The sequence below is a fragment of the Rhinolophus sinicus genome, linkage group LG05 (genome assembly GCF_036562045.2).
Source record: "Rhinolophus sinicus isolate RSC01 linkage group LG05, ASM3656204v1, whole genome shotgun sequence".
In the NCBI taxonomy this organism is placed as follows: domain Eukaryota; kingdom Metazoa; phylum Chordata; class Mammalia; order Chiroptera; family Rhinolophidae; genus Rhinolophus; species Rhinolophus sinicus.
In genome coordinates, this window is record NC_133755.1 from 1,202,368 (window position 1) to 1,224,011 (window position 21,644).

The 21,644-nt window shown below is 48.2% G+C and overlaps 2 long non-coding RNA genes across 3 annotated transcripts in view; one reads left to right on the forward strand and one right to left on the reverse strand.

The window, feature by feature from the left end:
- LOC141571491 (uncharacterized) overlaps positions 1–21,644 on the reverse strand; it is a 162,706-nt gene that overhangs the window by 125,212 nt on the left and 15,850 nt on the right. For both annotated transcript variants that reach the window (XR_012496225.1, XR_012496224.1), the window contains exon 2: positions 9,917–10,133. This is a non-coding gene — a long non-coding RNA (uncharacterized LOC141571491). The remainder of the gene's footprint in view (positions 1–9,916; positions 10,134–21,644) is intronic.
- LOC141571490 (uncharacterized) lies at positions 13,463–20,987 on the forward strand. Its single transcript, XR_012496223.1, has 3 exons — positions 13,463–13,702; positions 16,590–16,751; positions 19,302–20,987. It is a non-coding gene; the product is annotated as an uncharacterized LOC141571490 (long non-coding RNA).

Consider the following 21,644-nt stretch of genomic DNA (forward strand, 5'->3'; position numbering starts at 1 on the left):
CCTGCTTCACAGGTGGCACGTGAGCATTACATAAGTTAACGCGTGTCTAGTACTTGGGAAGTTACCTGCTGTCAACACGCAATATGTGCTGAGTATTATTACCACTCACACCATCAGAAGGCAATCGTGCTCCTGCTTCTCACAGGTAAGTTTTATTATTGAGGATGATAGCAGTTTTCTAAACGTCTCTATTTCAGCTTCAGAAGTCAACAATCCTCAGAGGTCTGGTGACCCTCCATCTCCAGCCTGTCGAACACGCCTCCCTTTGATCTGCACCACCTTCTCAGGCCCCGTGCTGGTTCTCCTATTCTTCTTATTTTCCTTCTATTTGTTTCTTATTTTTGGTTCATTCTTCCCCACAGAGACACCAGCTGTCCAGGCTTGGTGCAGTTATGTGGATAAACCTTGGCTTCACCCTGATGATAAAAGCATCTCCCCAGATCTACAGCTAGAGAGCAGGGTATGGCAATCCTCAGCTCAAATAGCAGTGTTGGCAGCTCTGCAGGACTGGAAAGGCATCTCTCCCAGCTCCATACCACTCGGGTCCATTGAAAGATGGTGCCCATTGAAGACTACAATTCCCAGCATGCACTACGCCAAGGCCATTTCCCCACTAGAGGGTCCTGGAACTACACTTCCCAGCATACAGAAGACCACCTGCAGCCCTCAACTGTGTTTCCTGGCAGTGTTCTGTCCTGATGGTGCAGTGGGGCCCTGGGAAGGGGGATTGTGCTGCTGGCCACCTTGGAGCATCAGGGCTGCAACAGAGAAACTGTCTGCTTCCCTCACGGGAGAAACGGACTTCCGTGCTCTGAGCTGGAAGCAGCAGGGCTCTGGGAAGCAAGGTCCTCCGACCATTTTAAAGAGAACAAAACACACGTTTTAGAATAAGGCTTCCTCAGCCCGATAGCAAGTGGGGGTTTCAGATAACATGGCTATGCTTATGGCTGTCCATGCTTGTGCTAAGCAGAGTCACAGACTGTGTTCATTTTGCCTCATGGACCCCCAGCTCCAGAGCATTTCAAACTGGGCCCCTTTAACGTGGGGCTTTTGCGCAGGCATCTGTAATTCTGTGCATTTAAATTCAAGTGTGGGAGAGCCAGCGCTCCAGACTACGTGTGCTCGTGTGCACACGCCCCGCAGACAGCGCCTTCAGGCTGCTGACTTTATTTTTACAAGAGAATAGTCTCAGGCTCTGGGCTGCAGAGGCTGTGACTGCATCTCCCCCAGGCCTGACCATCAGATTGACTGGCCACTGAGCTGTGAGCTCTGCCTGGCCCCTGCCTGCCAAGGACCCCTTCTCCCCACCGACAGCAGCTTGGCTGAGGCTCAGTGCAGTGGTTGTCAGGTCTCTCCCAGCCCAGCAGAAGACCCGAAGGCCACTGAGCCCACGGAGCCTGTCCTAGTCAGGAAGACACGTGCCTTCAGGGACCCACTGTAACCCAAATAGAGTCAGCCTTCAGCTGCCTCTCCAGGGCCCGCTGAGGCTGTGCACAGCGGGGAGTTACCTGCAGGCACTCAGACAGCAGGTGGTGTGGGCCATGGCCAAGGTTAGCCTGTTTCTTCTCCCTGTGCCAAGCATCCAGCAGGGGCACGCGCTGTGCTTACTAAGCTGTGTCCTGTGGGCTCGTCCCTGGGGTTATGTTCTTGTCCTTGACTCTGTGTACAAGGACAGAAGACCGAGAGCAGCAAAACTGAAAACATAAAGTCTTTCCAACCGAAGCCTTATTATGTCGACAGGCAGGGAGCAAGCAGTCAAAACCTTGGCTTCACCCTGATGATAAAAGCATCAGTGGTCCAAGTTCATGGGAATCGGAACCTCGGCTGTGGCCAGTGCTGGACACCAGGGCCAGCGTCACGGCCACGTGGCCTGGGTGGTCACACAGGGCCCTGCACTCAGAAGGGCTTCACATGTGGCCTGTGGCTCTGCTCTCACATCTTAAAAGTTTTAATAATCTTTGAACAAGGGGCCACGCAGTTTTAGCCTCCGCTGGTCTCCACAAATGATGTAGCTGGTCCTGAGAGACATGTGCTCTTGTGGGCCTCAGTTTCTCCTCTGTAAGAAGGCGGACTAGTCAGTTTGGGCTGCCATAGCAGCTCTCATAAACTGGGCATCTTAAACACCAGACATGGATTTGCTCATAGTTCTGGAGACTGGACGTCTGAGAGCAAGATGCCGGTGTGGTCACCTCCCTCCTGGTTTGCGGACAGATGCCTCCTTGCTGTGTCCTCACATGCAGAAGGGGAGAGGGAGCTCTCTGGGGTCTCCAAGAGCACAAATCTCACTAACAAGGGCTCCATTCTCGTGACCTAATCACCTCCCAAAGGCCACAACTTCTAGTATTCTCCCATGGGGGGGGGGGGGTTAGGACATTAACGTATGAATTTGGGGCGACACAAACATTCAGACTATACCACTCAGTAAAAACACCAGAAGGACCAATTTCTTCCAGTTTGGCAAAATTAGACCTAGAGTAAGACAACTCTATGCCCACCATAATAAAACTTACCAACAAGCCTGCAGAGGACGAACCTGATCTAAAACCCCCCAGCAATGTGCTGTTTACAGTGTCTGGCAGCAATTGAGTGTTACCAGACAGGTGGAAACTGAGTGTTACCAGACAGGCAGAGATCGAGTGTTACTAGAGAGGTAGAGTTGCTACAAATTGTTAAGCAGATCTAGAAGGAAAGCAAGTCAATAAAAACAGATCAAGAAATAACAGATGATGAACTTAGCAGACATAGACATGAAAACAGCTATTATAACCATTACAAATATGCTACAGTATTTAAATGAAAACATGAATAATGAGGAAAGAAATACAAGCCATAAAAAATAACCATTGAGCATCAAAAGGCATTAACAACAATTTCTGGTCAAGATGGCGGCAGAGTAGGTGAATGCTGTGCTCACCTCCTCTCCTGTGCTCACCTCCTGTGCTCACCTCCTCCCATGATCACATCAATTACAACTAAATCAAGAGCAACCATCACTGAGAATCACTTGAAGTCTAACTGAACCAAAGCCCTACAACTACGGACACACAGAAGCCATGACGAGACTGGGAGGAGGGGCAGAGACGCAAAACGGGCTGGTCCCACACCGACGTGTGACCATTAAAAATTGGGAGGGATAGCTCAGCTGTGGAGGTCCCTCCCTGAGGAGTAAGGGCTCTCAGCCCCTCTCCAGCCCAGGGTTTCAGTGCCAGGGAGAGAGGTCCCCATAACTTCTGGCTGTGAAAACCACTGGAGATAATGGCTGAGTGAAATGAAGGCAGCTGGAGCTCCCCCACACCCCCCGCCCAGGTGCTCCTCCTAACAGGCCGCGCCCGGACTTACCTGCTGACGGACTCACTTGCTCTGGCCTCCAGCGCTGGGGCAGCAGCTCAAAATATGCCAGGAACATACGGGGAGAAACTGAGTTGTCTGGCTTCAGGTGACGGCTGGAGGGGCAGCTTTCTCCGGGTCGGAGGAGTGGGCGGGAGCCATGGTCTCTGTTGAGCCCTCCCCTACGTGCAGACGCAGCACGCACGCAGACGTCACACCTGAGTCTCCATCACACTGGCTATCACCTTGCACCTGCCCTGCCAAAATTCCCTGAGACCATGCCCTGCCCAGCTTTCAGGCACACCCAGGCTGCTTCCAGTGACTTTTCCTTACAAATGGCCTATCTTGGCTCATGCTGCAGACTTTCCTAAAATCTCTCAAAGGTTCACAAACCCCCAAACAAGGAGCATCTGGTTTCAGCATATCCTGTACCTCGAGCTGAGCAGACACAAGCTCGGCACAAGTGGCAGCTGTCCTTGGTTCACAGCTTGGCCGCTTAAGCCTCTTCAAAGCACAGCGTGGGGGGTGGGTATCGGTGCATTGCTCTGTGGCTCATGCCAGGTGGCCCCTCGCAGGGCACAGGATGCAGCTGAACTGGGCCTGCAGGAGGTCTTCTCCCAGGAGGCCCCGGGATGGCAGGCCCAGTGGCCAGGTTCGGACTGAGCCAGAGCATCACCTGACCACCTTCAAGGATGACACACACAAATGGCACACTGGGCAGGCACCAGAGCCCCACTAAAGCAAACCCTGCTCCATAGGTTCAGCCTCTGCCCCACAGCTCCTCCACTGTAGTCACGGCCAGTTCTCATAACCAATCAGCCTGAGGGTCAATCCCTCCCATTGGTGTGCCAACAGCAACCAAGGTTCAACTACAACAGGAAGGCACACACATCCCACACAAGGGACACACCTGGGTTACCTAGCTTAGGTGACCAGGGAGATTATTCCAGGGCCCCACAGGGCACCTACTACATAAGGCCACTCTACTAAGGCTGGGAGACAAAGCAGCCCTACCTAATACACAGAAATAAACACAGGGAGGCAGCCAGAATGGGGAGACAAAGAAACATGTCCCAAATGAAAGAACAGAACAAAGCTCCAGAAAAAGAACTAAGCAAAATGGAGGCTATCTACCAGATGCAGAGTTCAAAACACTGGTTATACGGATGCTCAGTGATCTCAGAGAGAACTTCAACAAAGAGAGAGGAAACATAAAAAATGGAAATAAAAAGCATGAAAAAGAACCAGTCAGAAATAAAGACTACAATAACTGAAATGAAGACTACATTAGAGAGAATCACCAGTGGATTAGATGAAGCAGAGGATCGAATCAGCGATTTGGAAGATAAGTAGCAGAAAACACCCAATAGGAACAGAAAAAAAAAAAAAAAGAATCCAAAAAATGAGGATAGTTTAAGGGGCCTCTGGGACAACATGAGGCATAACAACATTCATATCACAGGGCTACCAGAAGGAGGGTAGAGACAGCAGGGAACTGAAAACCTATTTGGAAAAATAATGACTGAAAACTTTCCTAATCTGGCAAAGGACATACAAGTCCAGGAAGCACAGAGAGTCCCAAACAAGATGAACCCAAACAGGCCCACACCAAGACACATCATAATTAAAATAGCAAAGATTAAAGACAAGAAGAGAGAATCCTAAAAGCAACAAGAGAAAGGCAACTAGTAACTTATAAGGGAGCCCCCATAACGTTGTCAGCTGATTTCTCAACAGAAATTTTGTAGGTCAGAAGGAATTGGCAGGAAATATTCAAAGTGATGAAAAATAAGGACCTACAGCCAAGATTACTCTATTCAGCAAGGCTGTCATTTAAAATCAGAGGACAGATAAAGAGCTTCCCAGACAAGGAAAAGCTAAAGGAGTTCATCACCACCAAACCAGTATTACAAGGAATCTTAGAGGGACTTCTTTAGGACCAAAAAAAAAACCAAAAAAAAAATCAAAAATATAAATGACAAAATGGCAATAGCTACATATCTATCAACAATAACCTTCAATGTAAATGGATTAAATGCTCTAATCAAAAGACATAGGAGAACTGAATGGATAAGAAAACAAAACCCTTACATATATTGCCTATAAAAGACTCACTTCAGATTGAAAGACACACACAGACTGAAAGTGCAGGGATGGAAAAAGTTATTTCACGAAAAGGGAAACACTGACAACAAAAGCTTATAGCAATACTTATACCAGAAAAAACAGACTTTAAAACAAAGGCTATAACAAGAGACAAAGAAGAACCCAGTAATTCCACTTCTGGGTATTTATTTGAAAAAACCCAAACACTACTTGGAGAGGACGTGTGTATCTATATGTTCACTGCAGCATTGTTTACAGTGGCCAAGATGTGGAGGCAGCCTGGGTGTCCATCAATGGAAGAATGGATCAAGAGGAGGTGGTACATGTATACAATGGAATATTGCTCGGCCAGGGAAGGGACTGGGTTCTTGCCATCTGCAGCAGCATGGATGGACCTGGAGGGTATTGTGCTGAGTGGAGTATGTCAGACAGAGACAGACAGATGCAATGTGATTCGCTTATATGTGGAATCTAAAGAATCAAATAAACAAAAAAAGACTCATAGATACAGAGGACATTTTGATGTTTGCCAGATGGAAGGGGGGGTTGGGGTAAGTGAAAAAGGTGAAGGGATTAAGAAATACAAATTGGTTGCTACAAAGTAGTCATGGGGATGTGGGGTACAGCATAAGGAGTATATTTAATAATATTGTAATAACTATGGTGTCACATGTGTACTAGATTTGTTGGGGTGATAGATGGGAGGGGGTTAGGGAACAGGGTGAAAAAGGTGAAGGGATTAAGAAGTACAAATTGGTAGTTACAAAATAATCATGAGGATGTAAAGTAAAAGGAATAAATCATAGGGAATATGGTCAATGACATGGTAATAACTATGTATAGTGCCAGGTGGGTACTAGGCTAGTCAGGGGGATCACTTCTCAAATTATATAAATGTCTAACCACTGTGCTGAAATTAACATAAAATAATACTGCATGTCAACTGTAATTGAAACATTTAAAAAGGAGGGCTGGAAGGGGAAGGGGAATAAGAGGTCCAAATCTCCAGGTATAAAACAAATAAGTCATGGGGATGTGATGTACAGCCTGGGGAATATAGTCAATAATATTGTGACAGCTGGGACGGCGTCAGATGGTTGCTGGACTTCCCATGGTGACCACTTCTTTGGGTGTATAAAGGTTGAATCACTATGGTGTATACCTGAAACTTATATAATATTGTTTGTTAGCTATATTTTAATAAAAATATTTTTTAAAAGGCACAATCCACACAGTGGAAAATCAACTCACAGAATCGGAGAAAATATTTGCAAATCATATATTTGATAAGGGATTAATATTGAGAACATATAAAGAACTTTAGAACTCAACAACAACCCGTTTAAAAAAAGCAGAAAGGACTTTAGACATTTCTCCAAAGATAAAGTTGTCCCCCCTTATCTGCAGGGGATACATTCCAAAACCCCCATAGATGCCTGAAACCGCGAACATTATTGAACCCTAGTCAGCTTCATCAGCTATGGCAGGAATATGGTGGCGGCTTCTTTACTGTAGAAGCGGCCTCTCCAGTCACTTACATTCCTTGGTCTAAACCTGTTCCTGAGTCTGTGTGACCGTCCCTTACTTGCAGCACAGGGCTTGGTGTCACTCTTTTCAGGGGGTCCCTTGCGGAAGTCCTCGCGTGGGCTCCGTGCTTTCTGTGCAACACGTGGCCGTCAGTCGGATCACATTCCCTGTCGTGTCACATTCCCTCCACCCACACGGTCAGAGCCTTTTGCATCTTAACTAAGTGCTATCACGACTGTGGCCGTAACTTCTGCAGTTTGAGGTGTGACAGCAGAACTAGCTCAAATTTCGTTTTCCTTCTTCATGATTTCACGGATAGAAGATTCGTTCTCACCGTAGATCTCAGCACCCTCAGCACACGATTTTCTTTCCTTATGAAGCCGAGCGCTTTTGCCTTTCACTTACAGGGAGCCCGTTATAGCTTCTCTGGCATATCCAAAATGCCACCATCACTGCTCTTGTGCTTGGGGCCATTATTAAGGAAAATAAGGGTGACTTGAACTCAAGCGCTGTGACACTGTGACAATCGATCTGATAACCGAGGTGCCTGCCAAGTGGCCAAGGGGCAGGGAGTGGGTGGGGAGAGCCCACAGGGAGGACGCTGGACAAAGGGATGAGTCACATCCCGAGTGGGACAGAGGCGGACAGAGAGACATTTCCTAGCACATCTCAGAACAGTGCACAATTTAAAATTTATGAATTGTTTATTTCTGGAACTTTCCATTTAACATTTTCAGAGCACAGTAAACCACAGACAACTGAAACTGCAGAAAGCAAAACCACAGATAAGGGGGAACTATTGTATAAACGGCCAATAAACCCATGAAAAAATGCTCGCCATCACTGACCATTAGAGAAACACAATTCAAAAACACGTGAGATACCACTTCACACCCGTTAGGACTTAAAAAGAAAAGAAAAATCACAAGTGTCGCGGAGGATGTGAGGGAAATTGGAACCTGTGTGTTGCTGGTGGGGATACAGAGCTGGGCAGCCACTGGGGAAAACACTGTATCAATTTCTTAGAAAAGTAAATACAGAATTGCCATCATCATCCTGCAACTCCACTCCTGGGGCATGTACCCAGTACTGAAAGCAGGGCCTGGAACAGACCTGTGTGCCCCCATGTCTACAGCAGCTAAAGGTGGGAGCCACCCAGCTGTGCGTCTACAAATAACTGACACACAAAAGGTGCCCCCACACACAATGGAATGTTATTGAGTCTTAAAAGGGGCGTCTGACACACCCTGCAACATGGACGTTTCACTCAGTGAAACCAGCCAGGCACAAGTGCACAGACACTGTATGATTCTACGTGTGTGAGCTCCCGGGGGCCAGGGCTGCGAGATGAAGTAACGGGGAGTGAGCGAGCGACTAATGGGGACCGGGCTTCAGTGTGGAAGATGAGAAAGTCCTGGAGAAGGACAGTGGTGACAGCTGCACAAGTGTGAATATGCTTGAGGCCACCAAACTGAACACCTAAAAATGGCTAAAATCAAAAATTTTGTTACAGCATTTACCATAGTAAAAAAATACCAAATAGAACTTCTACAGATGAAAAGGGTAATGTCTGGTTTAAGGAAATCACAGACTAGACATTACAGAAGAACAACAGTTAATCTAAGACATAAAAATAGAAACTATGCAAATGCAGAGTAAAGAGAAAAGCAGAGGCTGAAACAACAAGAAGGGTGAGACAAGGGACAGATAAACTATTTGAAGAAGTTATGGCCAGAAATGTTATAAATTTGATGAAAACTAGTATAAACCCACATATACAGGCAGCTCAGCGAACCACCAAGCAAGACAGACACCAAGACAGCCACACAAAGAACATCACAATTACATTTCTGAAAACAAATAATAATTAGAAAAATCTTAAAAGCAGCCAGAAGAAAACGCACGTTACAGAGGAAGAATTATAACTAGACAACAGACTTCTCGAGAGAATCCAAGGAAGCCAGAAAACAATGAACAGCATCTTGAAGGTACTGAAAGAAAAAAGGGCCAAAGTAAAATTCAGTACCAAGTGAAAGCACCCTTTTCAAATGAACATGAGAAAGAGACGTTTTCACATGAAGAAATTGTGAAGAATCCACTGCTGGCAGAGCCATACAAGAAGGAAAGAAAAAGATGTCTCGAGTGGAGAAAATGATATCAGATGGGAAATCGGATGGGCAGACATAAAACACGCACGAGAGAGTTACAAGAAGAACAGAACCTGGAGGGAGAAAGCGGCTGAACTTAACCAAGGAGGTGAAAGAACCCGTGACTAACTGCAGCCAGAGCTGACGCCCTATCACAGGCACAGAATGCCGTGAAAATACGATTTCTCCCCAGATTAATTTATAAATTCAAAGATCTTTAGTGAAAAATTCCGACTGGATTCAAAAAATTCAAAATCTTTCTAAGGTTCATTAGAAAATAAATAACTTAAATGAAAACATAATAGGGAATATTTTTCCCAGCCATTACAAAAACTGTATGAACTACAATAATTATTAGGTTGGTGCAAAAGTAACTGTGATTTAAAGAGTTAAAAATAATTGCAAAAACCACACGTACTTTTGCAGAAACCTAACAAAAGAGTCTTTTACTAGAATTCGAAAAGGTTGGCTGATAGTGGAAAAGGATCAAAAGTACAAGACGACACCCAATCTGTTTAACAACTTAGTACATTTGAAGAGTGGTCCTACCCTTACAAATAGGTAGAGAAGAATGGCTTAGTAGGTGTACATTAATGAACTGCCACATTTAAAAGCAAAATCTTAAAACCTTCCAGGGGCTGAGTATGCAGCAGGTATGAAAAGTCCTAAAACGTATTTCTACTTTGGCTTACAAAGTCTGCTCCTAGAAATTTACCCACACACAAGCATCAGTCAAGACACTCAATATGCCCACCCAAGAATGCCACAAAACCAATGTCCGTAATTGAGAAAACCTGGGAACAACTTACGTGTTTTGCAGTGAAGAGCTGGTTGGGTCATTGTCATCTTTGTGGCCACATCCTGGCCGTAATTGTACAGAATCAAACATGCAACTACAACGTCTTCTTAAAACTGTTCATCATTCGATCCCTTGGAGAGTAATCTGTGCCAAACACCAAGCTTTCCATAAGCAGCGAGGACGCCAGAAGGTGTGGTGAGGAGGCTTTGACGCTGAGAAGCGCGGTCCTGTGGGAAGGCAGACATGGGGAGACAAGGTGTGTTTGGTGAGCGCCGCTGCATGGCCAGATGCCACAAGCACTGAGACACCCCGTGACACAGAGGCCTACTGTGTGCGGGACTCCTGAGTGCATTGTCTTCATGCAAGTCGACAACCCCAGGGGGATTCCGCAGGTGGATTCACCGGGATAAATCAGGGGAAGGGACGTGTGCGTGTCCAGGGAGAACCCTGCAGCGCGTCTGTCAGTCTCCAGGCCGGCCTGCGCCTTCCTGGAAGTTTGGGCACTCCTGTGTGGGAAGCCCAGGGACTCAGCCACTGGACACGCCAAGCTCTGCCTGGGGACCTTTGGGACGTCATCTTGGTTTTTGTTTATGTGTTCGTCAGTTGTCCTTCCAACAGGAATGAAGGAGCCTAACCCTGAGTGCCTGAGTCTCATGGTTGGTGACATGTGTGTGACAGTGACGTCAGGTACCATTTCTCCCACAGGGAGCACACGGGCATCCAGGAACGCCCAAGTCTCTGGCCCACAGGCTCCTGAGTGTTCACAAGGGTGATTCCCTCTGAAGAGCAGCCAGGAGGACCAGTGAGTGTCCAGTCGGGCAGGGACACTGCCCCAGGGACAGGCCGCCTTCAGGCTGCTGTCGGAGCACTCCCTTGTTTTCTGTACAAGCTCTTCCAGGGGAACAGACTCAGCCACAAGGCACATGAGACGTGCACCTTTTGTTTGTTCACCTGTTTGTCATGTGTGCACGCATGTATTTCCCGGTTGCCAGGGAACACATACACTGAGGCAGAAGTGTTTGGAAGTTGTTATGCTCAGGAGTTCATAACATCAGCTGGTTTGAGATGGCCCGACACAGCGGAAGTGCCATAACAGCACGCCTCTGAGTGAACAGATAAGCCATACTCCTCCTTTGGTATTTATTCACTTACTTTGCCTGGATATCGCTCAAGTCATGACCTTCTGTGGGCCACCATTTAGAATCCCCATCTTTTTCCCAAGCCTGTGAAACACTGTTAAAGAAGCGGGAGTGGCCCAGGGGCCAGGAAGCTGCCACCTACCAACACTGCAATGTTCCAGGGGTCTCTTCAAAGCTGCAGCCCTGGCTCAGACAACGTGGGACTAAGAGAACAAACGTCCCTCAGCAGGGAACGCTGGGGAGATACGGGCAAGTCCACCCAGGCCCCCAGCAGCCATGTGCTGAGCTGGTTTATAGCAGCTCCTGAGAACTGACGGTTACATCTTCAGGAGTTTGTGAGCCCGTTGTTAAACAGTCATTACTTAAAATTAAATTGTAGAAATGTACAACCAAATAAATTGTATTTAAAACAAAAATAATAAAAAATAAGGAATTCTCAAACTTATTACTGCCTGATTATATTACTGTTTTTCTATATCTGTTCCCTGAGCTTATTTACATATACTGGAGGCTACTGCATGCCTTTCCCAACTCACAGTTGGTGACATTATGTCAGCCACCCCAAGCGGACCAGAGTAGGGCATTTTCACTGTGGGAAGTGGCACAGCCCACGATCAGAGCTTCACGTCTTGTTTTGATTGTCTGGACCTAACATGGTGAAAAATACTAGCAATTCAGATTAAACTTAAATGTACACTATATCTGCAGCAATTGCATTATGAAAAGTGCAAAACAGTGAGGAACTATTTGTCTAGTACCCCCAAAATAATGATCAAAATCAACAAAGAAGTCACATGCATCGCTGACAAGGGGGTGGGTTTCTGACCCACATCAGCACGTTTCACTTCTGTCTTACTGGGTTTGTATTAACGAACGAAAATATCAACCAACACACATGCTGTCATCACATTCATTTGTCAACGGCAAACCCTAGTTGGGCCATGGTTCAAGAGTTCTGAAAAAATGAACGCAAGCATTTTGTGAGCATTAATTTCTCTCTACACAATTTATAATGGAGTATTATGTATTTATTATTATTCGTAAATATTGCATAGCTTATCCTGTACATCATCACAATTTTAATAACCTATGTGAGTGGGCACATGCACACTTTGGTTTTTGTGGAGACCCACTTGTCAAACAACCCCCAGCACAGAACAAAGACTGCAGGTGCCCAGGGCCAGTGCGTCCGGGGAAGCTTGCTGGGCCAGGCCTCCAGTCGGGCAGTGACGGCAAAACACACGACGGTGATTGACCTTGTGGGGAAGCAGAGGCCAGTGGGCAGCCCCGCCAACCTGTACGGGAGCGGTAAGCCATCCTAGGAGCCGTGGTGAGACACATTTTTGCTGGCTTTGTTGTTGGGTGGCTGGTTGGGGCAAAGCTGTAGCACAGGTCACCATGGTTTGCCTCCAGACATGAAGAGGCAGAAAGTCACCCCGCAAAATGCGTGTGCCTTGAGCCAACCGCGTCTCAGCTCTTGCGTGTCTCTCCGCCTGAAGTGCCCTTTCACCTACTCTGTCTCTGTATCATCCTGAGCTCTTCGTCTGTAAGAAGCGGCCCCATCATCACTTTCTTTGGGAAGTCGTGACTGATGAGATGCGTCTGCTCCTTTCTCTCCCTCTGCCTGAGTGTAACACTTATCATGCCGCATTTTGTCCGTCAGTGTCCAAAATTGGCTCTAATGTCCGCAGGGACAGAAAAAGAGAATCACTCCTCTCTGTTAGCAGTTAACAACAATTTCTTATTCGATTAGATAATGGAGACGTAGGGAAGATAGCCAAGGGTATCCCTCCTATAGCTCGTTCTGGGCTGTCACGACATCAATGAACGACAGAGCCACATAGGGAAACTGAATGCCTCACTGCACATGTGGGAACGTAGGCCCATGTGTAAGTCGGGGTTCTTACAGCCGGGCTGGGTATGGGATTGACCTGGAGTTTGTCCGTGGGCTGTAGAAATAGGAATCAAGATTTAGCTGACAGTCAGTGTTCCGAGATGTTTTAGGAATTGAGAACCAAAAGAAACAAAAGTCCAGGCTTGAAGTTTAAATTGAAGTCCTACAGTGAATACCAACGTGGGGCCAGGGAGACACAGTATCTGATTTCCAGAAGTCCTGGTAAATGAGAGTCGTTCCTGTGGGAACCACATTGGGTGTCAAGGCCGCTAGTGTCACACTGAGAAGAAGAGACCCACTTTGGTTTGTCACTCATGTTTATTGCAGGACAACACGGGCAAATGTACACAAATTATAAATATACAGCTTGGCGAGTTGTATATGCCCACCACCCACTTCAAGGAATGCAAGAGTCGCAGCAACCGAGAAAGCCCCGGGTGACCCGCAGGGCAACAGGCATCGACAGACACAGCATGCCACCACCCACCACCACACACCTCAGTTTTCTGTTTTGTGCCTGCTTTCTGTCACAGTTGGGTTGGTGGCAGCCACTGATATTCCTGTAATAGTGCGTTATTCTTCATTGCTCTGTGGTATTCTGTTACATAATACACCGCAGTTTTCGCCCACACCACTCTGATGGGTTGTTTCCACTCGGAGCTTTCAGGAATAATGTTGCCGTGAATGTCACTGCAGGTGTCTCTAGGTGACATACGCACACGTTTCTCCGGAGTACATAGGAGAGGAATCACTAGGTCAGAAGGTAACGTTCCTTTTCTCCACCTTCTTTTGATTTAACCAATGTATATTTAAAATTTTTACGTGTATCCTTTTATTAATTTTATAAACTTCCCTTCTTTAAGGATTAGAATCACAAGTCAAGATGATCATATGTGTTCTTAGTTAACGACAGTCCCGTGTAAATTAATCGCGTGAGTGCTCCGCAGCCAGTGAAATAAGCTTAGAAGGCTGAGGGTCAGTCAGTCACCGCTCTCTGTCACTGTCATGCACGTTTAATCCCCACCCATTTGACTGTGTCAGGTGTCAGGATTATTACTGCACAGTTAATGTTTGTTTGCGTTTACCTATGTATCTTTAATTTTCTCTTTCTCTTGTTTTTATTTCTCATTGTGTTTCTGTTTCTCTCTGGAATCATTTTCTTTCTTCCCAAAGAATTCTCCTTACTACTTCTTTTCATGTATTTCTACTGGCCACAGAATCTCTCAGCTTTTGCTTCTGATGAAAATGTGTCTGTTTTGCCCTCACTTGTGAAAGCCACTTTCTCTAGTAGGACCCAGGCTTCCAGATCGTTCTCTCAGCACTTACAAGTCATTCTATTGTGTTCCAGCCCCACTGCTTCTGTGGGGGTGTCAGCAGGTAGGATTGCTGTTCCTCCTTTGATGGAAATGGTTACCTTCCCTCTGCCCTCTTCTAAGACTTCTCTTGTTGTCTTCGGATCTCAGAGCCTTGTTACGATGTGTCGGAGGTGGTTTACTTCATGTCTGTGCTACGTGGGACCTGCAGTACTTTTGGTATCTGTGGCTCGAGTGTGATCATCAGTTCTGGAACTTTCTCAGCATTCTCCCTCTAAATCTTCCTTTTTCCGCATTCTCTGTCACTTCTCCTCCTGATACTGCAATTACGCAGTTAAACTTTCCACCACGTTCCACGTCTCTCCTGTCACTTTCGGGCCTCCCTTCCCTCTGCTTAAGCCTGGATAATTTCCACTAATCCACTGTCCGATAATCTAATCCTCTCTTCCATTTTTTAAGCTCAACTATTACTTAATTGAATCTTAGTTTCAATTATTGAAATTTTTACTGCTAAAATTATTGACTCTTTTTTATGGATTTGGATTCTGATGAAATTCCTCATCTTTGCTTCAACATATTAATCAGAGCTATTTTAAAGTCCATGTGTTATAACTGCAATAAACGGACTGTCTGGGGCCCTTTTCCTATTTTCCTTTTTATCTTGGTTCCCTGTCTTGGTTACACCTGGTGCACTTTTATGGAATGCTGGACATTTTGCATGAAAAATTGTAGGGCCTCTGGATGATGCTGTCTTCTCTCAGAGGCGGCCTTCCCTCTGGTACCCAACTGGGAGGGGCTATGCCTCACTGTCACCACGACTGAGGTCATGCCTGACCGGACGCAGGGCTGCCTGCCTGCCTTTTTGTTGGTTGGTGTGGTTTTGTCACGCTCCACATTCCTTTTATTTTCCTTTCTTCTCGGGTGTCCCCCCCCCCCAAGATTTCCAACTGAAGCTTAGACTGTTTATTAACCTCCATCTACCTCTTAAACTGCAATTCAGCCCCATTACACCAAGTTTTCACTGTTTTAAACCAAAACGCCAAGGCTTTGGAATTAGCACCTTTCCCTGTTCTCCCTGAGGATCCGACAAACGCCTTCAGGGGAGCCACAGTTTAGGACAGAACAGTCTGCCCCGGCCCCGGCCCCTCCCCCAGGACCCAGGCTCCTTAATCCCCGAGTCCCACACACTCCTGGGATCAGCAGCAGCTCAGCTGGCTTCAGACTCCTCGCCAGGGCCTGGGGCTTGCTCAGCCTCTCTGCCCTCTGGTCACTCCCCTCCCTCTGGGATCTTCATGTCTCAAGTCTGAGCTGCACAGGCATCTCTCTGGTGCCTTCCCACTGAGTCCTTCTAAATCTGGCTTGTCTACCTGTTCTCGAGGAAGCATTGGTCAGGGGCTAGCTTCTCCAGCTTCGCTGCAGACACAGATCCTCGGTTTGGTTTGATGATGGTGAGCTCCAGGGAAAGCCACTGACAGCGCAGCTGGAAGTCAGACACCACGTCTCCTCCAGCTTTGTGTCCAGTGAAGACGGAAGCTGGGAGGCTCCTCTCAGCTGCGGCCCAGGGGCAATGCTCCTGACTGACCCCTGCTCTATTCTTTGAATCCAGGATGCAATGTCAGGGCTTTTCTCAATACGCAGCCCTAGGTTTTCATATGAACTTAAACCTCTCTTCCTAACCCACCGGTAGACTGGATGGACATTACACAGTCATTTTGGCCAAACATCTGCCAACTTCAGGCAAAAAGTGACACAGCAGTCGCCTGAGTTCAATAGCTTTTCTTTGCATAAAATCATGGTATTCCTGGCTGAATTCAGGCTGACTTTACGTATCAGAATGTTTGTGTCTCCTCTTCCAGCTCTTAGAAATGAAAAGAATAACACTTGTGACTGAAAAAGAGGGTCAGGAGACTATGCAAATATTTGGAAAGCAGCATAGTTTGAACACTTGAAAGAAAAGTGAAATATAAATGATTGTTTGTTAAAGCACCATATGTAGGAAATGCAATCCAGCTTTTTTAAAGAAGTGTTTTGGCGTTTCGTCCCAATTTACTGATGAATGGCAACTAATGAAATGTTTGTCTGGGATTCTGAAGAGGCAATTCAATTGGCTGTATGTAGACAGATAACGTCAGTTGCTTTGATCTTGCAGACCAAAGCATCTTATATAATGATAAATTATACCAGGTTTCAAAATCCTCTAAATGATGTTATCTGCAATACCATTGCCTTTCCTTACTGTCTCCCATTTTTATTTTCTCTCACTGAGAGAAATAACCGTTTGTAAACTCTTATCTTTTAAAATGGTTGCTCTTTTTCCTCATCTTAACATGCAAATAGACTCGCTTTCTTAAGCCTTTGATAAAGACCTAGAAGAGACATTGACAAGGTTTTGTAAACCATCCTGAGAAGCCGCCAATGAACAAAGACACAGAGGAACTGACCTTCCCTGCTATTGTGAGCAGACCCTCCTTCACCTCCTCAGAAAAGGGGAAGAAATAGGTAAGCGGAAATCTGGTTAAGATTTCTGAACCATCTATTCACAAAAGAAATTTACCTAATTGTCACCAGCACTGTTGACAACAGGAGGCTGTAAAAGGTCACTGAAGGCGACTCAGACAAGGTCACCTTCAGGTCCCCTTCGACCTTGTTTTGCAACAGGCCCTGACTTGATCCTGAGTGACTGCACCACCTTGGGAAGCACCACCAGGCTGCCAGCACCTGCTCCGGAAACGACGGTGAAGCAGGCCCTCCAGTCACCTGCACCATGCTTCTCATGCCCACAGATGATAGCTCAGGAGGGACCAGCAGGAAATGTTCGGGGCCCCCTCCATAGGCCACGCGCCCACGGCCAGGCCCCTCACCTCTTACCGACATGCACAAAGCTCCTGCTCGCCCCCATTCCACAAATCTGCCAAGTTTCTTTTCCTAAAGCGTCTTTTTTACCGCGTTACTTTTATTCCATAAGTTCCTGCTCTGATGTCCAGAAGCCGCTCGGCCCCGTCATCTACCTTCGACTTTAAACCCATCTCCTGGCTTCGGCTGCCACGGCCCCTCCTCACGTCCTTCCTCCCAGCACTTCTTCCGAACCCCAGCCGCTTTCCACCAGTAAGCACGACCTTCCCTCGTCCTAAATGCAGCTCCCACTGATTTTGTAGCTGTTGATCCTAAGGCTTTCTTAAAAAGCTGTGTTTGTTGGCATTTTATTATCTACTGCCCAGAGAGCCCCCAAAGTTTTGCTTTTAGAGAAGGAAAAAAATGTAAAAAAAAATAGTACTAAGTGGTGTTACACTTATTTGGCAATAAAAATACTCAAAACCTCAAAGAGACTGTCAGATCTGCCAGTCTTGCCAAATATTTTCAACAGAGAATTTCATGATGTTAGATGAGTGACATGTGGGCGTGGTCTGAGAGGAGGGACACATGGACTGGTCTGAGATGGTGACCCACGGGCATGGGCTCCTCTCCCTCTTGCAGGTACACTGAGTAAACTGAGGCTGGGAAGAGGCTCCCCTCTGACAGGAGGACAGGGCTATGCGTGGAGGAGCTGGCCCGGGGACGGAGGCTCACTGATGTCCTCTCCCCGCCTGCAGGAGTCACAGAGCAGCTGCAGGGGCCACAGAGACCCTTCCCCTGGCTGAGGCCAGCTAATCACAGAGCCGTAAAATGGTAAAGGGACCTCAGAGATCAATGCATTTATCACAAGGTGGCACTGCCTCCAACTGCAGCTGTTGTGTGACAGGAGTTAATTTCCCAGGCCACCCCAGCCTGGACAAGTAAACAAGTCATCAAAAAATAGTGCAAAACCATGGCTCTCCTTGTGGTCCCGACCTCTTTGTGTTGGAGATTTCTGCTTCCCCAAATCCCTACCTCTGCCCAAAGCAGTGGAGAGAGTAGGGTGGCAGGTGGGAGGTGGGCTGACTCCTAACCTGTGACTGTTCAGGGCCTGACTAGGGCACAGAGAACCAGGTTTCAGTCAGGGCTCCCCCGTGTGATCTCGGGGGCCCTCTGGTTTCTCCTGTGAATGAAGGAAAAAGTCACCTCTGAGGTCCTTACATAGAGCTTTAAAGATCTGAAGGTTTCACAAGGCGGCTTTACATGGGTTATTATTATTTAATTGAGATGAAATCCATACAACATAAAATTCACCGTTTTAAGTGGATCCTTTGGTGGCTTAGTCCATTCACAGTGCATGCAACCAGCTGGACGGTTACTTTTTGCAGAGCCAGGACCCTCATTCTTGCCCCCGGGGCAACGTCACTCTCCCATAGTGCAGGGGACTATGCAGAGGTGGGACACGCTTCAGACACCCCGAGCAGACAGGGACAAAGCAAGAGCCCAGCTGGGTGCCCGTCCACCTGTGAGGAGCGTCACCAAGTCCACCTGAGACGGCCTCACCCGCCTGCAGGACCAGGTCTCAAGCGCAGCCAAGCCTTCTGGCATCTCAGGGCCACGTTTGCGCCAAGGCTCTTGCAATCCATTGAGCATCAGGAGAAATTCCAGAAGGGCCCCTCTAGGCCAAGGGAGGGTGAGGAGAGGAAGTGCTGCAGGCCAAGCCTGGTGGACAATGACATTCTGGGAGAGCCTGGGAGAGGCCGCGGGAGCCAGGGCCCTGTTCCCGGGGCTGCTGGGGTACAGCACTGCCTGCTCCCCAGAGCGCTGCTGTCCATTTGCTGGAGAGGAGCAGAGCTTGGGGGAGGCACAGAAATGACACCCTGGCCCCTGCATTCCACACATTATCACAGCCACAAATAAAGCCGGGTGCCAGGCCTGACCTGACCGCCCCAATTCCCATGCTTCTCCCTCATCTCATTTCCAGCATCGAAAAGTGGGTGTCAGCTCCTTTCTTTATCTGTATTTTCATCTCCACCTCCCTGGTATGAGCAGTGTATATCAGTGTTTGTCATCCCAGAGCTGTTTTCCAGGGAAATCTGTGCTTCTGTGTTTATTATATTCTCTGTAGGCATAGACACTATGCCTTTTTTAAAAAATGAGATGTATGAAGCTGGAAATAAATACACACATAAAATGTATTTTTGGCTTGGTCACCAGGTGCCGATTCCTGAAACATGAAAGACAGGTCACCCATGACGGGTTCTCGACACTTGCTGAGGGTCCCACAAGGAGCAGGGGGTGAAATAGGGGGACGCTGACCCCATGACCGTGAGATGCCTAGGGCTGGAGTCTCGTGTCACAAATGAGGAGACTGAAGCTCCAAGGGTGACCCAGCAGGGCTGGGATGGACCTGCAGCCCCGCGGGAAGTTCCCCACAGGAGCCCAGGCCCCCTCCCGGCCCCTCTGCATTGTCTGTGTGAATTCTCCTGCATGACCCTGAGCTTAAGCAAGGGGAGATCATTTTCCGGGAGCACACGGAACGTGGTTTATGGTTGCTGCAGAGAGCTCTCCGAGAGACTCTAAATTACCGTGCTCTCCGAACACGCACGCATGAATAATAGATCCCGCAGACGCAGAGCCCTGTGTGCAATTTCTCAAGACGCCTCAAGAGCCTCTCAAGGGAGCTTGCCGAGGTCACAGCCCGCTTGAGCTATTCCGGGCCGGGAACAGAACTCTGCAGGTGGGGATGAAATGCCAGTGAGCAAGCCGTGCCAGCAGGAGCTGGCGAAGGGGCGGGAGAGGGGACCAGCGCTGGCACCACTCAGCCACTGAGGAAGAGGCACGGGGGCTGAGCTCACACATAGTGTCTGCTCAGACCTCCCAGCTCAGCTATGCGGCCATGGCCTGATTTCCAAGGCGACGTGAGACAGAAACCCAGGTGGTCCCACCTGCCCAGAGCCCATATTCTGTCTGTTATCACACATCCTAGCAGGAAAGGAAAGTTAAAAACCAGGGACAGACGTGCGAGACCGTGATGCCAACTGCCCGCCCAAGAGCTGGGTCCTCCCTGCGGGTGTCACACGGCTCAGTGACCTGGAGCACAAGGACCATGTTCCCGGGACACAGGTCTCAGCTCCCAGAATTCACACGACGCTCCAGCTGTCAGCTTCCCTGGGCCTGTGACACAGCCTTTCCCACGTTGGCTGCGAAGCTCGTGGAGCTGTGTCCACGTGCTCTCTCATCCCAAAGGCGGGGACCCTACGTTGGCTGCCCCAGCACCAGCCACAGCGGCTTTCGTTGTCAGAACAAGCCAGTGCCACGTCGCGGTTAGATCACAGGCACGCATCTCAATTAAACGGCGGTACCAGGGGGCAATCACCAGCCTGGAAGTGTAGACAGAGGCACCAAGAAAGTTTGGTTTGATAGAAAACCTACTTCAACGAGAAAGAGAGAGAAATTCTCATATATTAATTTCTGATGTAATGCCTTAAAAGCAAGGTTTAACTGAGGAAAATTCAAAATTAAAACATTTCCTGTACAGTTACACAGAATAAATCTTACTACTGGTTATGCTGTATTTATCCTCATTTTAGGCATTTAATTCACATGCAATTTAAGCCCAGCCAGCAGCAGCAGTCAGAAGAACGTTGCCTCTTAGATGCCCGTAAACGCAGATATGCACCTAGGGAACACGAAATTCTTGTAACAATGTCTCTTCTGCTCAAATCGATAAAGCATATCAGGAAGTGCGTAAAGCTTATGCACATTTTTAGAAAACTGTGCGATACAAGCGACAGGGCCCTGCATGGCCACCGTCCTCCCTTTATCAGGCCCTGACAGGTGCAGTCTCCTCCAAGTCTGCACCCAGTTCACCCCGCACAGGGCACCACACGGAGCGAGGATTTGTGGGTGCAGCACTCGGGGGTGGATGGGAGCCTGAGAGACACCCCCAGGACACCTGGGTGCAGATCACCTGCTGGCCACCCTGCAGGGGCCCAGGGGACGGTGTCTCAGCAGCCACGCAGCAGCTCAGGACGGCTCTCTGACCAGCTCCCTGCCCACCCCACGTCCCCCTCCAGGAGACCTGGTCCACCAATGCCCCCCCACCCCATGTGCCCGAGCCCTGCCGCATGCCACAATGACAGCACGGAACACAGTATCAACCCCTGTGTCACATGGCATGGCGTGCACAAGACCTTTCTCACCTTCTCTGATTCCCACACAACCTGGGAGAGCAGGCGTGTGCCCACGCCACCCGGCTGGCCCACAAGCTGCCCCTGTCACCCACCCCCGTGGGTACTCACACCCAGCCCCGCTGTCTGCACGGAGAGATCTGGTCAGTGGTGTGAGCAAAGGGGCAGGTGCGGCCGCTGGGTAGAGACCATGACCAACTCTGTGCTGGCAGGCTGCCCGCTGCTGCAGACCCACAGGGGGCAGAGCCACAAGGGAAGGAGCCCGGCTCCCTGACTGACGGCAGCGCAGACGCCCGCTGACCCACATTCTCCTGTGACAGGCAGAGCGGGCTCCCAGAGGCGCGGAGGCAGCCAGGATGCAAAGGGC